The 15,875-nt window shown below is 45.9% G+C and overlaps 1 long non-coding RNA gene across 1 annotated transcript; it reads left to right on the top strand.

The window, feature by feature from the left end:
• Window positions 1-7,959: 7,959 nt before the first annotated feature.
• LOC114011644 (uncharacterized) lies at window positions 7,960-15,577 on the top strand. The gene is made up of 3 exons (XR_003553647.2): window positions 7,960-8,184; window positions 8,793-8,902; window positions 14,977-15,577. It is a non-coding gene; the product is annotated as an uncharacterized LOC114011644 (long non-coding RNA).
• Window positions 15,578-15,875: the final 298 nt, after the last annotated feature.

The following is a 15,875-nucleotide window of genomic DNA, read 5'->3' as shown; positions in this document are numbered from 1 at the left end:
GTGGCTGTAAATCAAAACACTGCAAACATTTGTCATCCCATGAAAAATTATCAGGAGTAAGTGTATGATCTGTAGAGCCTTTGTGTCTTAAATGGGATTGATAGGGGTTTCTACTGGATTCTTTTGAGGGTAGCAGTGATGGAGAAATTGTGGAAATAATTGTGATGTATCAACTTCTGTAAAGTACAAGATCATTCCACAGGGAGTGATTTCTGGGAAGACAGTGTTAAAGTTCCAGAAAAATGCCTGTGGCAATGAAATAGCCTGTCTAGGGATGAGCCGTACTGCTGCTATTAATAGATAGGGTCTCAGTAAGAATATTCTTTGGCCAAAGTAGGAAACACTCGGATCATCATTCTTTTTAGGTTCCTGACTCTGCACCCAGCTATGCAAGGCAAGAGCAGGAGTGAACAAGCACAGCTGGGAAAGGCAAAATCCACAAAAAGATGGAACAGCTGCTTTTAGAAAGGAGAGCCTGAGGAGGTTTCTCTGTTGATCAGCTTTCCCTTTGCCCAGTTTACACACAAGGCTCAAAGTCTTTGTTTTGTGGGAGTTTGCATAATATCAAGTGTGTACTTCAGATACTGTGGTATTTATATTCACCTAGTTTTCTACCCCTAGAAACATGCTTTGAGATCATCTGCTGAAAAGATTAATTTACAAAATAACTTTTTTACAACACTGCTAAGACATAGCCACCACCTGGTGAGGAATTGTGAGTTAAAACTACTGGGGTGGTTTTTCCTTTGATGTTAGCATGATAGAGCAAAGGGGGGTACTATGGTAAGGAAACCAAAGCTGGCCAGAAAGAACTACAGTATTGCTTTGGAGACAGTTTTTCCAGATACTTAGCAGTGTTTTGTTAGTGCACTACGGCACAGTACCTATCTTAAACCTAGTTAACAGGCATTTTGTTACCCTCCCACTGATCTGGTATGCTATAAACCAGATCTAATATCAAACTAAGTATGTACAAATAATTGTTCATCAAAGACTGTGATAAAGGCCGCTGGCACAAGACGGCTCTGGATTTAACGCATGGTTACCCTGAAACTGCAGTAAGAGGGGATGCGCCCCGTGCAAACTGCAAGGATGCACTCTTGTGGCAAAGAGGTGCTGTGCAGGGAACAGGTGAAGCTGAAACCGCCTGTTTGTTAGGAAATCAAATGTTTTCACACTCAAACTGAAGAGACTGCCAGCTATACTAAGGAATTTTCACTGCAGCATCAATATATTGTATTATTTCTCAGGCCTCTGAAACTTGAGTTTCTCTGCGGGAGGGTGCATTTGTACCTCTGGTTTTCTGAAGTTCTTAGGGGCAGGTGCTATTCGGCATGCCTTGGTGTTTGTTCCCCTTGTCGAACATTCATAGCTGCCTCCCAGCCAACTGTTTCTCCTCATGACTTACAGGAGGGGAGATGTCTAAGGGTAAAAACTGGTGGAGACATAGCCAGCTGTCTCCCTGAGGCATGCGGCATGCTTTAGTGAGCGTTGAAGGCCATCACACTCTGTCCCTGCTGCCTTTTCTGTGTAGACAAGGGGAAAACCTCACAGCTGAGGCTATGCAGGATTGTCTCCCACCCTACCTTACAACACTTCCAAGGTTTATTGGGGAGAGTGCCAGGAGAGGAGGGCATGGGAAATGGCTGGTGGCCAGCACAGCTATGAAGTACTATGTTAACCACTGAGCTGCAAAATCAGAGCCAGAGTGGAGAAAACCTCATGACTAAGAACTAGCCAAGAAGAACCACAGGCCGATTGTGGAGAGCCGCCCAGAGACTCCAAGCCTGTGTTCGAAAGGTGCTTAGGTGCCTGCTGATAGGGATGGAGTTTTGGACCTGCCCAGAGAACCTCCCGGGAGGTTAGTTTTCAGTCTTCTTGGTCTTTGTTCCTCCTCTGTGGCTCACAGCTGATCATGTGCTTTTTTTCTCCCACTGATTACCTACCTTGTATATTCAGAGAGGTTCTATTTTAACTGTTCATAGTGTGTGATTGAAAAGTCTTTGGTGTGAGTCTCCCATCTTACGTCTGCTGTTTAGGGGCCCTGTGCTGTAAATCCACGGCTGTTAAGAGAGTGTTGTTGCGGAGGAAGGTATTTGCAGACTGTTTGTGTAAGGTAGTACTGCCAAAAATATTTGAAATGGTGTATAGTTAGGTCATTGGAAGGGTGTTTTCCAAATATTTCTTGCCACATTCTGCAAAAGAGACAGCAGTCAATTGACAGTGAAGTCAGTAATGTAAAAGGTTAATGTCAAACAAATGTGAAGAGCATTGTAGCAGTCTGCCAAGAAGTTGGCTTGATTATGAGTGTGACAGATGGATTCCAGGTACCAAAGCCAACATCTGATGTACTGAGGAAAACATAGTCTGTAACGTTGCCTTACTTGTCACATAATCTCCTTCTGAAGATAAGAGCTTCCAAGACACACAAAGCTACCCTCACAAAGTTAGTCAGAGCAGGATTTTCCAGGACACGCAATCAGGTAGCATCATCCCAAAGCGTCAGATGGGTTGGAAATGATCCAATGCAGCCAGTGCAGAGGAGGGAGCTTCCAGCAGTTGTTGGAGTTATTCCTCTGTGGAGCTGGACACTCTTTCACCTGTGTGGCCCCCAGTGTTGATGTGCACAACCAAGCAATAGTGAATACAAGGTCTGGGCTTGACTAACACTGAGGCCATTTGGATCTCTATGCATGGATAAAGGACCCAGAAGAAGCAGAAGTGCCACTGGAGGTTGAGTAACTGAAGTAGGTGATATTGAAGATCCCGGTTTAACAGATAATGTAAAGTATTCATATCAAGCCCTTCTTATTTTGAGCATTTAATGTATTAGCATATATAAGATAAGGACATAGGGTCGATCAGGACAGATGTGAAGAGTTTCCTAGTTGAAAATGGGCTGGAAAAAGTGAAATAAATGCAATATTAAAAGGAGGAGAAGTAATGGATAATTATTGAGTGTTGGTGCTTCTCCAAACTGTGAGTTTTTCCCCTGTGAAGAAGTGGCAGTTTAATCAAATTGAATAATTAGCTTTGGAACATCAATGTGAATTTATTTTTCCTTTTACAACATTGAATTGTAACCACTGCTGATGGATCTACACTGGAAGCTGTACACCACACTGTCCTGTGCTGCACTCGGATGGTAAAACTTCCTCAAGTTCTGCGTGGAAATACTTTCATATTTTCTATGTGGCTATCCTACAAAATTAACTCCCTGGTCCACCTAAGTGTAAGCCAAAGCAAATATTGGCAAACAGATGAAGGCTGTATGAACCTCAGGAAAAGAAAGATTTCTAGATGCTTTTTCAGAATATAAAGCATGTTGTAGATTTTCAAGTAGAAATTATCAGGGACCATTAATCCTGTACTGGAAATACCATGTGGTTTTCCCAAGATGTTGAACATCAAAACTGGTGCTACTTAAATTATTAGCAGCAGTTTTCTAGAAATAGCAGTCTTTGCTTGAACTTTATAGTTCAGTTTAATTCAAGATATGTTACCTGAACCAACACATCAGCTTGGTAGGAGAACCATGGCAACTCATGAGGAATTATCTTTGAAGGTCCAGATTTTTGGTTTCCTCTGGCTGAATACCAACCCGCGGTAGCTGCGGTGGTTTAATAGGAATGAATGCCCCAGGTTTACCTGACTGTCACTGACACCTTGTGTGGAGACACCGGCCGGGGAGCCTGGTGGTCGCATGGCCTTCTGAGAGCCAACCTTGATGTCTGAAGAACATTAAGAGGTATTTTCAGACGCTACTTCCCTTTCGTACTCGTGTGTCACAGATTTTTGGAACATGTCAAATTTCCAGAGAAAACTGGATTTTGGAGAACAAAAAAATGTTCCTATAATCACCCAGCCCCCTGCGCTGCCCGCCCACGCCTGCCCCGCTCTCCTGCCCCTTCTCCGGCTCCTGGCCGGTCCCGGACCCGCACCCGGCCCCTGCGGGACCCCGGCCCCTGCCCTGTCCCGGCCCAGCCCCGGCCCCGCGGAGCGGAGCGCTGGGACACCGGGCTCCGCCGCCGCTGGCTCAGCAGGCCACGTCTGGTCACCTCTGAAAAGCGTTCCTCTCCCGCCATCTTCTGGTCACCTCTCCGGGCCTGGCCGTACCTGGGCTGAGGGACCCTCCTCCCCCGCCGGCCGAGGTGCGGCGGTGTCCCCGCTCGGTGACGGCGTTGGGGCTCGCTCTCCTCCCGGTTCCTGCCGCTGCCCCCCGGCCTGCGACCAACAGCAAACGCGCGGTGCGGGCGGCACTTTGTACGAGTGTGTTGAGGAAGGTTGTTTGCATGAAACGTCAAGCCTGCTGTCAGATAGGAAAGTCACAGACAATGCTCTCAGCTCCCTCCCCACCTAGACAGGAGCTCTATGTGCTGGATGGTCTCTTTCCTGAGGCAGGCGGCTCCACGAACGGCGACAAACATTAGCACCGGGGAGTTTAACGAGGTCATTTCTCCGTAACTGCTCTCACCGAAGCGCTGTGGCTCCGGGGCCCCGCTCTCGGGCGCAGCCTGGTGCGTTATCCTGGTGGCCAGAGGAGCATCTTGTGCTGCTGGGAGAGAGAAGCTGAAAGTAGGTGTCCCCCTCTGGAGGGGTGCAGAGCTTACCTTCACGGACTGAAGACCACAACTGATTAAATTAGAATAGAACTAAAGAGCTGTAATTAGTGGAGCTAATTACTGGCAGGGAAAAAAAAAAAAAGTTCTGAGCTTTTTGACTTGATAACTACATGCTTTTTTTTTTTTCATTGTGAAAAGAGTATCGTGTTACCCAACTCTGTGTTTCTAAAAATGTGAGTAAATAAATACTAGGCAGAAGTTACATTAATCACTGACTTCTGATGCTCATTTAATTAATGTATTCATGCATCATTTAATGAATAGAGATGAAATTGTGTTTGCTCAGATGATTTTGAAATTGCCACAGACAGTGGTGGTCTGGGAACTTGTGCTCTTAGCCTTTGTTACAGAAAGAGACTATATATCTTTTGCAGCTAAATAGGGATAGTAAGTTTGAAATGTAATCACTTTTCAAAAAAAGTTAGAGTTCTTGGTAACACATGCCCCTGCCTCCAGCTGCTTTAAGCAAATTATACTCACATTGTCCTTTCTTTTTCTTTTTTTTTTTCTTTTTTTTAAATGCTCTCCTCTTCTTTGTGGCGTGTGAAAAAAACACAGAAACAACAGGGGAAACACTAACAGTCTTGGGGAAACAGTGAAACTCTGCAAAAATGCTGCCAAGCATGCAGAGCAAACTAACTGAAACAACAGGAAACAAGCAATTATTTTTAGTCAATATATGTTGTAATAAGAGCCAAAAGGATTCTGACAGATGTGTGATTTTTGAAACAAGAAGATGCTGTCCCCATCACAAATGGGGTCCTACTTCCTGATGAAAGGCTGAGTTTGAATACTGCTTCTCACTTTACCGTGACTGATGTGGTCCACTGGAAACCTCAAAACATTAGAGGGTGATGCAGCCTCCACAAAGTCTTTATTTGGAAGATGTAGCTATCGTTGGCTCGCTTCCCTGGATGGGGACTGTAAGGCAGAGTTCTACAATGTAGAATTCACTGCCTCTGGGGACACCACCCTTTCAAAGTGGCCCTCGTGCTTCTCATGGGATGCAAAGCCTTTGTAAACAACCTCCAAAGGGATTTAAAAACCAACCACAAACGTGGTGTGGACCACCTGGGCCAGCTGAGAGCTGGGCCTGTGGTAGCTAAAGGGTCTCTTTGAGCTGCAGCAGGACCAACAGGAATGGCAATGCCAAGGTGGCCAGAGGCATCAACCACCCAGAGCCAGCTCAGAAGGCTCAGTACTGCATCCCTGGCACCAGCTGTGCCCCTGCAGCTGTACCAGGCCCTGAGGAGCTGCTGCAGGGGCCTTTCAGAGCACTGTCTCTGGGGTCTTGGTGACCCTCCTTATCTGAAGAAGGTAGAAGAGGCGTTGGGCCTGAGCTCTAGCTCTGCAGCTTATGAATTTTGTTATGCAGGTACCATCCTGGTATCCTGGTGTGAAGAAGGCTTCAGAAACCCAGCTTCAGGATGTGTATTCTCAGCTAACTCCCACCTGAGCTGTCTTAGCTGCAAAAAACAAATTAGAAATTCAAACAGATGGGAACCTCTCAAAAAATGTACACTATTTCATCTCCCAAAAGGATTTTGACAAGTTATTTAAAGCTATGCATCCTACTACCATCTCTGTCTGGTCTTTGAGGCACAAATGAACTCAGGAGAGGTTTGTGTTTCAGCATGGGAAGCGCAGAGTTGCCTTTTTGCATTTCTAGCAGCGACATCAGCAGCAGATAGCAATGAACAGGCGAAAAGCTCTGTTGAGGTCAAGAAGAATTCACTTCCTGGCCCCCTAATAGACTACGAGCATGTGATGACCACTTTTAAGTGTGAAAAGGTTATTTCTCTGTAGCTCCTCCTAATGCATATACAGCACCCAGCATTATTGCTTGGTATGTGGCTGGTGGAGTTAACTTTCAGAGGAGATGTCAGCTGCATTTTGCGCGGTGAAGTTCTCATGTAATGCCGCAAGCATCAGGTGGGAGTGATGGCTTTTGCATGGGTCTCTGCAGCTGCTAGACATCCTGTATCTACCGAATGCAGCCAATGCATGAAACCGAAGTGTTGGATTCAAAAAGGAGATTGGTGGGTGAGAAGGTTTGAAGTTCAGGCATTTGCCTCCTTGAAGGTTAACAAAGCTCTTAAAAGGCTTTGCAGTTTTAGTTGGGGATTTTAACCGGAGCTGCCAACAAAAGCTCCAAAATCCCTGAGAAATGTGTGCAGGTTTGTCTTCCACACAATCTTCCCCCTGAAGAGGGGGGGCAGGGAAGAGGCTGGCCAGAGAGATTTGTTTCTCCTGGATGTGCAGTAAAGTCAGGCATTCCGAGAGGTTTTGTGTGGCTCCCGGGAATGTTTCTAATCTACCCTAGAAAGCAGTGCAGGAACCTGATGACTGTAGCTACAGCGGCACCGTTTAAACAGAAATTCAGTTCTCAGCTGCCCTGGGAGCCGCGCAGTTGTTTGGACCTGCAGCAGAGTGCGTGGGGGCAATGCCACTGAAAAAGACCAGGGACACTAGAGATTCAGTTTGTGTTAAATGATGGCCTGCAGCTAAGCACAGTGGCAAACAGGCCCTTTTGATCATGTTACTGAGGCTGTTCTGGGAGATGTTGTTCTGGCTGCTGCTGGAGTAAGAGCTTACTGTCTTTGGCTACCCTTCTCCCATCCCTCATGGTGCCTCATGCTCTGCCAGTGTAACTGCACACAGTCACTCCCTAACCTAGTTCTGTCAGAATGATGCAGGTTAGGTTAAGTATTTTTTAATATGGGAAGGGTAGCCTCAAGGCCAGGTTCCCTCACTCAACTTCTATTATGATAATAGCATGTGACATCCATATTATGCTCTGCTCAAGTGTGTGTGATCAGCTCCTGATCGGACTTAATGCCTCTGTAAATAAAAGAAACACAGAACAAAAAGCCTGAGATTTTATAAGCTAATAGCCCCTCAGAAACCTGGCTGGTTCCCAGAGGAGTTAACTCATTTAGAAACCTTTTAGTGGGCCATATTGATTACACGGATGTGTTCAGAGCTGTGGATATCGCAGTAACAATGAACTGAGGCAGTTTATCAGCGCATCAGTTATTTTACTGGGATAAAAAGGAGCTTCAATTGGACTAATGATGATGGGCTCAATCTTATGTTGAAGCTATCTGACTATCACAAAATTATCTTTCAGTGAGCTCATCTGTTTTGCAAGGAAGAAATTCATAATCTCATAGGATGGAAGATGTGCTGGCTATTTATAGTCACTGATTTTACTTGTAAGGAATATCATGACTTCACAAGTGCAGTGGCACTAATCTCCCTGGTAAAGCGTTTACCCTAATCTAAAGGGAGCTGCTCCTACAAAGCCAGCCATGTACTTAAAAGGGCCATTGAACAAATCTGCACCGCTGGCTCTCATTTGCCTGTAAAAGCAGCAGGTGAATCAGAGTGTCCTGAATGCACAGCAGCCCGAGAGCCAGGCTGCTCTCTGAAAATGAGACAGTGAGACAGAGGAGACAATATTCCTACCCAAAATGGCTGCAACGAGCTGAGATGAACGTAGGCAACAGCACATGAGCAGCTGAGAAGGCGCTGTAGCCAGCCAGCTGCCCGAGGTCTGCAGGTGCGGGTTTAGTAGTTAAAAAGCAGGCTGCTGTTACTCCACCAAGGACAGTAAGAGAGTTATTTCTCAGTTATTTCCTACCCTGCTCCAAACTAGCTAGTCTGGGGTAGCTTTTAGTGCTAAGTTGTATGTATTTGCTTTTAGTACCTGTTCCCAAGGGAGGAAAATACCTTTCTGGTTATGTTTGCAGAGGTCACTGAGGACCACAGAGCTAGCTGGAGTACATCTCCAGGAGATCAAACATGCTCGCAACTGAGCCAAATGAGAATGAGTTATTTAGAAAGCAAGGGTGGAGTGGAGTTTCTGCATTTTCCAGGGCTGCGAGGAGCAGTGAGCCAGCAGAGATCACTGCTGGGATGGAGGTAGGCGACTGCAGGTGCGAGACCTGCACATACTGGAGTTCTGTTAGCGATTTCACAGGCGCTCAGGTCTTCAACAGGGTGTGGAGCCAAGCCCATAAGACAGGTTGTGGGTGCAGGGCACAGCTCCAGGGCTGTGAGGGCTCTGAAGGGAGGGAGCGTGGCCTCATAGCGCCTGCACTGCCACTCTCTACCTGGCTTTTGGCTTGCCTTGAGTCTGTATTTATTTTTTCTTCTTGGGATCTGCAGGAATAGAGTGGAGCAGTGTCCTTTGCTCACTTTCAGCCTGGTCTGCTGAGCCTTCCCCTCCTGGTCGTAGGCTCACTGATTTCACAAAGACAAGCAGATTTGTGCACAAGGTACGTACCACATCAGTTGCAAAGGCCAGATGTAAGAGTGTTCCTTTAAATCATAATCCTTCATGTAATATCACACTTAGTTGTCACAGAAACCATGGCATCACTAACACTTACAGCTCTTGATCCAGCAAAAGAGTTGAGCATTTGCTTTTAATATAAAGTATGTGCTTAAATTCCAATTAATTCTATGGCACTGCTTGTATGCCTAGAACAAGGTCTACACTTTAATTTTTTTCCTAGATGAGAGTGATGTGGCCTGGTAAAACCTTCTGGTTGCTTTAGTTAAGCCAAAGTGGCATGCATGTTTCACAATCATCAAAATTACCAGTACAGGAATGGTCTGAAGGATGTCCAAACAGCAGTTTTTAAAGAGGATATGTTGTAAATTGAGTGCTTGATTAGATCACTGTCTCTGCTTCTGCAACCTGGAAAAGTGTTTGAATAATGCTTTTTTGTAGTTCCTTCCAGTACTTAGGACACCGGACATCTTTTAATTCTATTGATTCTATGATAGAGAGTAATTTTTTTTAAAATTACTTTAGAAAATGTAGAAGTTTGATCATAATTTCAGTCTAACACAAGCATTTGTGCTCCCAAATTAAATAACTGTTTTAATATAGCTGCTCATATGGTATTTTTTATTTTTCATTAAAGACACAGTTTCTGGATTAAGTACGTAAGAATTACTGTCTTCATTTTAAGGTATGTTTTGGCACTCAAAGTGGCTGAGAAAAGTATGAAAATATCCTTATGTCTCCAAGAAAACAAATGAAAACCGGAGGCAAATTAAGAAAACACTGCATGTATATTAGTTCAAAGATCTGGGCGGGTTAAAACATCTTTTAGTCAGGTCCATGATTTACGGTTCTTTGAATAGGTGTCAATGCTGAATATTCAATTCCTGTTGCAAGTATGTTTGAAAGATAACATGTAATATTTTACTCATTTACATTAACTATAGTCTTTTGTTCCCCTGATCATACTACAAACAAAATACTCAGGGTACCTCTTCAGTGGCTAAATGTTGCCCTTCAGACAGGGACTCAGAGCTTACTGGACTCGATGGGTAGGCTTCCACTGGAGCTCAGTGGCTGTTCCTCAGAATTAGACAGGTGGTTTAGTCTGGATCTTCCCAGTTTATGATTCATGTTTGTCAGTCCCATGAGCTGTATGGAGTTGTTACTGTTGCTCTGGCTGGCCACTTTTGGTAATGAGACAGTGAGAGGCATGAATTCAGCAACACCAGGTCCATTAAAAGTTAATGCTCTGACTAATTTCATCAGTTGATAACTGGACCTACCCACAGCTGTTCTGGAAAGTTACACATTTGTGCCTAGGTCTGTATTCATGCCAAGGAGATCTGTTCTGCAGATCTTCAATAAATGAAGGTGGTAGTAACTCCACAGCTAATTTGGTGTGTTTATGATGCTTTCTGCCAGCAGCAAAACAGTAAAATCCCAAAGGCATAAGCTTTTGTGGAAATGAAAGCAGAAGGCTAGTAAATGTGGCTGAGTTCACTTCCAATTCAGAGAATGCTTGTGGACAAATCTTCCTGCTGTTTGTTGAGGTCCACCAGCTGGTAAATGGCTGTGTGTTTCTAAAAGCTGTTATTGTAAGAAGTTAAAATCCTGTGAATGGAAAAGGGGGTTGAAAATATTACTGGCTCATCCCCTTGCCTGGAGAGTAAATGTGTAAGCCTTTGAATAACTGCAAAGATAAATCAGAGAGTATGGTGTTGATTTTGCTGATTCTGGAGTACATGGACAAAAAGACAGAACCTCATCTGTAAAAACATTTTATTAAATAGTATGATTGACGTGAAGAATTACCATGAATTTGTGGTCAGCCGTATTGGCTCACAAGGCCAACAGACACGCAGCGGGATGGTTCCCCCGATCAGTTGTTTGGGTTAATATTACTGTCTAAGAAGCTGACAATGAGGCAGGGAAAGGGGAGAGTAACCCCCTTTGTTACACTTACAGGGCTTATATCCCTTTTTTACACTGCTCACCTGAGTCTAAGGCCTCGCACTGTGTCAGTGCGTTCCCTGCAGTCCACTGTAGGCAACGGATAACGTGGGACTGACTGTCCTGCCTGCTTGGAAACAATTTCAGAGCACAGAAAAGGGCTGCTGCCTTTTTTATCGGTGTCTCTTGGTTCATCTTTAGGGTTGTCAGCATTACAGGGGCTTTTTCCTTCTCCCAAGCACGCAGGCTGTTAGCGCCCCGCCGGGCCGGCGGCTGCCTCCCGCCCGTGCCCGCAGCGCCCCGTGCTGCAGGGCGCTCGCTCCCCCGCAGCGGGACCGCTCCCCCCCCCGCAGCGGGACCGCTCCCCCCCGTCCCCCGCTCCACCCCCGCAGCGGGACCCCTCCCCCCGTCCCCCGTTGCCCCCCCAGCAGCGGAACCGCTCCCTCCGTTCCCCCTCCTGCAGCGGGACCGCTCCGTGTCCCCCCCCGCACCCCCGTCCCCCGCAGCGGAACCGCTCCTCCCGTTCCCCCCCCTGCAGCGGGACCGCTCCCCCCGTCCCCCCCCTTGCAGCGGGACCGCTCCCCCCGTCCCCCCCTTGCAGCGGGACCGCTCCCCCCGTCCCCGTCCCCCCCCCCGCAGCGCTCCAGGTCCCCCGCCCGGCCGCGGGGCGCTGGCGCTAGGTGGTGGTGTGCGCCCACGGAAGGTGCGGGAGCTGCCGCAGGGCCCGCACCGAGCCTGGCTGCGCCCCGCCGGGGCTGCGGGTGCTGCCGGGAGCGCGGGAGGCCGAAGCTGGGTTACCGGCGCGGCGAGGCTTGGCTTTTTGAAGCGTCAGGGCCGGAGGAGGTTTCTAAGCAGTCTGTGATCAACATTTCTTCCGTAGAGCTCACCTTGTCCAGCTTACCTTGCCGCCATGAAATCAGCCCCTTCCCTGGGCCTTACCTGTCATGCACAGCTTGGGCCACCCTTGTCCCACCTTGGTGGCCGCTCTTGGCAGCTCTTTGGCACTACGGCAAGGCTCCCTCGGAGATTCCCAGAGGCTCTTAACGTTGTCGTAGTGGCAGGAGGCTTTGGGCCAACCGTCAAGTTGTGTTTTCTTCCCCAGATTTTAATTTTTCTTGCTTAAATCCCCTGCTCCCTCTGTATATCGATGCTAAATAACTCCCTTTGCTTAGTGCTGGCAGCCTGCAGACTTAGGGAGCCAGGACACAAACGCAGGGCTGTGCAGCTACCTGTACTGTTGGGTATACGATGCAACCATGTGCTAATGCAGGGAGGGGATGATAAAAGATCCTTTAACTCCTTCTCTCCAGCCCTGTTCCTCTCCTCCTGCCCCTGTGGGAAGCTAGTATATACCTGTTTAACTATCCTTTAGTTAGTTTATATGAGATAGGTTCTTCAAGCCAGAAGAATCTTCCTTAGCCAGGTAGGGGAGAAGTTAAGACTCTTGTCTAGAGAAAAAGATCACCCTGGTGAGCGTATTGACATTCTCTGTTCTTGTAGGTGTCACACAGATGCTGTGTTGTTCTGAGGTTGCTCTGTGTTGTGCCTGGAGCTAAAGTGCGTGCAAGCCAGGTCTAGATTTAAGGGGTGTAAAAGAGGATCCTAATAGCCATCAGCTGCATCTGAGACACTCACTCTGGTGTTTAGTCCTTTTAAGTCTCGCTTCAGAAATCTGTTCTCTGAGTCTCCCACTTTGCTCTGATTTTTGATAATTCTCTGCCAAGATCATAGTTGCAGTGTTCTATTTATCAAGGAGCTTTCCTTTATGGAATGACACTGCCAAACACCACTGAACTTCGTGCTGACCTTGCTCTTAACTGCATCTTGAACTTGTTAGCCTGTTTAAAATTCATAGAAATGTGGAGTAAAGTATTATGTTCCACAAATTTTTTTAAAAATCAGTGGCTAACTGGAGGAAAGTAAGTGTTCCCCTTTTGAAAATATTGGTAAGACCCTAGTCTTACCCTGTCCACAAATCAGAGCTCATCTGAGCACATATAGAATATACTGGACAAAAAGATGGACTCTTATCTATAAAAACATTTTCTTAAATAAACAGATTGAAGTAAAGAATACAATACCAGGCAGAACAGATTCTGAAACCAGCCACAGCATCTGCTCTGTCTCCCCTAGCCAAAACAAGTGGTGAATGTAGGTGGTGGGAATATGGAGAATCCTGTGGAAAGTAAGAAGTGTAAAAACATGGGATGGAATTGGGAAAGGGCAAGGCGATTTATAATATGAGATCAAGTAAGATGCAGTCTGATGGTGGGATAAAAAAGTAATCCATAGGAAACCAGATTCACTAGGTTTGTGGCTTATAGATCAAAGAGTTCGGGGGGGGTTACCATTTCTCTGCACTTCTTGAAATTATTTCCTTGTTCTCATTATTATTCAAAATGCCTTTCTGTGTCATCTGATAATTTCATCAATGATAGTTTCTTCTAGATCACTATGAAAACCTTGATCTCAACTCTAACGCAGTACTACCACGATCCTTTTTAAACACACTAAGTACCTTTCCCTGCTCAGTAATTTCCTGGTTTTATTCCTGGTTCACAGTTCTTAAGCCAGTTCTCAAGCTATGTGGGTTCTGTTAAGTCGCAAGAGACATGAATTAATGTTATATTCAGACTTTTGTGATTCACTCTTTCGTATGTTTGTTTAAAGTGGAGTATGTTGATTCTGCTACTTCCCTTTTACTCACTGACCTTGTAAATCTGTAAGAGGTTCCCTTCCTTATAAACTCCAGGGCAAATATAACTGCTTGTGAGTCTGTTACCCTTCATCTGTTTTATTGGCTTTTTGTGCTTAGAATTTGTTTCTAGTAGGAAAAGTGACAGGTTTACAGAATGGTAATTGTTGGGATCATTCTTTTCTGATGTTTGGTCTTGCATTTGATTCTCTGAGACTGCTGTTTCCTGTGGCTTTTTCTCAGGCAACTCTTCATACTTCAAGTCATCTCTATAACGGAAAAAAGTCTTTTCTATCCTTCTTTCACTCATAAAGATACGTGGGTTAGTTTTACAGATGTACTTCACCATGGGGTTTTTTTCAGTGCTGTATCTACCAAACTCGATGTTGTGGTTTTGGTATTTAAAAGTTACCAGACGCAGAGTATGTAAAAAATCCCATACCAGAGCTTGGTAGATCTTGAATTGTGGTGTATGGACTCCTGTGACCTCCAAATCAGAGAATGATTGAAAATCACTGATCTAGCTCACCAATATTTTAATTCCCGTGAGTACTGTGTGATCTTGGTAAGGCATAGCCCGTCCTGTTGTTGAGATAGTGAGAAAAAACTGTTTATTATGTGCAGTAGGGAGCAACTTAAGATCTGGGATTAATTGATTCCCATAAAAATTTAAGCATCATCTCAAATGGATGTGCCGTCTCTCATGCTGCTTCTCCAGGGACCGTGGGCCCTGAACCTCCTTCCACTCCTCTGCTCCATGTCCCCTGTGAGCATTCTTGGCACAGAGGGGTGGACACCACCCAAAGCATGGGCTCCAACAGCACTCTGCCTGCTCCCCTTGTGCGAGGAGGGCGTTGGGGTAGGACGGGACGTGGCTAGGCACAGCGAAGCTGTGACTGTTTCAGCCTATACAAGGCTGTGGATGGGGCCGCTGCAGAACTGGCCCCAGACTCAAGGTGCCTTTCCTCTTTGCGGACAGCTGGGCTCTCTTGACAAACAGCATAAGCAGGACAAACGCCAGCACTGACAACAGCTTGCTGTGTAACTTTGATTTTGTCTCTTCCAAGTCTGGCTCAGACGTGTGGTTAGCTGAGTTACTGCAGTGCTGGGCTGCGGTTGGGTCCTAAGGCTGGCTGTACACCTGGCTCTGCAATGGCACTGCCTTCAAGATGTGTCTGACTTTCCCCACCTACAAAATGAGGCTGCATCCTATGCCTGGTTTGCTGTGACACTGACAGGATTAGGGCTTGTGCAGCACTTCAGGCATTCTGTTGAGGGTTTGAACAGGAGAGTACTGCCACAGGCACCGCTTTGTTCCCCAAAACCTAAACTTACCTACAAAAAGTAGTAAGAGTAAATGAGAAGCCCTGGCTGGTGTGGTTGCTGAGATGCATTTGATTTGTGTTTTCCAGGCTAAGTGACGCAGTGGTGTCTGGCTGTGCTTGCAGAATCTGAAACAATAACTCTGACCTGCCCGGATCATCTCAGTGCCTGCCACGTCAGATGCCCTGAGCTGATACTGTAATACAGACAAAGTTAACTATTTTGCTACCTATAAAAGAAGAAAAAAGAAGGGGGATGAAGGAGCTGCATATTTAGCTGTGACTAATATTGTATCTCAGCACTGTGAGTACTCGATCTGGGGATCTGCCCATTTCCCTGCCTCCCCCTCCAGCCAGAAATGTATTTAGCAGGACTGAGCTACATCTACATCCCTTTTAAGCCTCTGTGATGGCAGGGGACAATAAGCTTGCTGAGCCCTATAATGCTTATGACTCTGCATGGATGCCAAGGAAGGGGTGCAAGTCCTAGGGTGTCCAGGGAAAGTGCGTTATCATACCCTGAATAGTGCTCCACACAGCTGCCTCTTCCCTCACCCAGCTGGCTTTGGGAAAATGTTGTCATGATTTCCTTTTTTGTCTGGCTTGTTCTGTTATTTCATTAAACGGCGTACCTCACATATGGCTGCATACTTCCTCATTGCTTTCATAGCTGTGCTTTTCTTCTGTTTTTAAGAATCTATGGAGCCATAAAGGAGAACACCAGGCATATTCCCTGACTGTGCATTTTAAAGTATGCTCAAGGAGTTTCATTTATGATGTTTGTACAGTGGATTCTAACCCTCATCTGCAGCACTGCAAGACTGTGATTAACATGGCTTTGCTTTCTAGTAGCACCTTTCTGGCAATAAATTTAATTCCCAAAACTTTCATATGGAACAAAACCATATCATTAACCTTGCTTGCAGACACTATTCAGCTTTTGACCATTCTGAAATATGCACTGTTCAGTAATATATGTAAATATAACC

Source organism: Falco peregrinus, chromosome 1 (genome assembly GCF_023634155.1).
Source record: "Falco peregrinus isolate bFalPer1 chromosome 1, bFalPer1.pri, whole genome shotgun sequence".
NCBI classification, from domain to species: Eukaryota; Metazoa; Chordata; class Aves; order Falconiformes; family Falconidae; genus Falco; species Falco peregrinus.
This window is presented reverse-complemented; position numbering and strand designations above follow the sequence as displayed.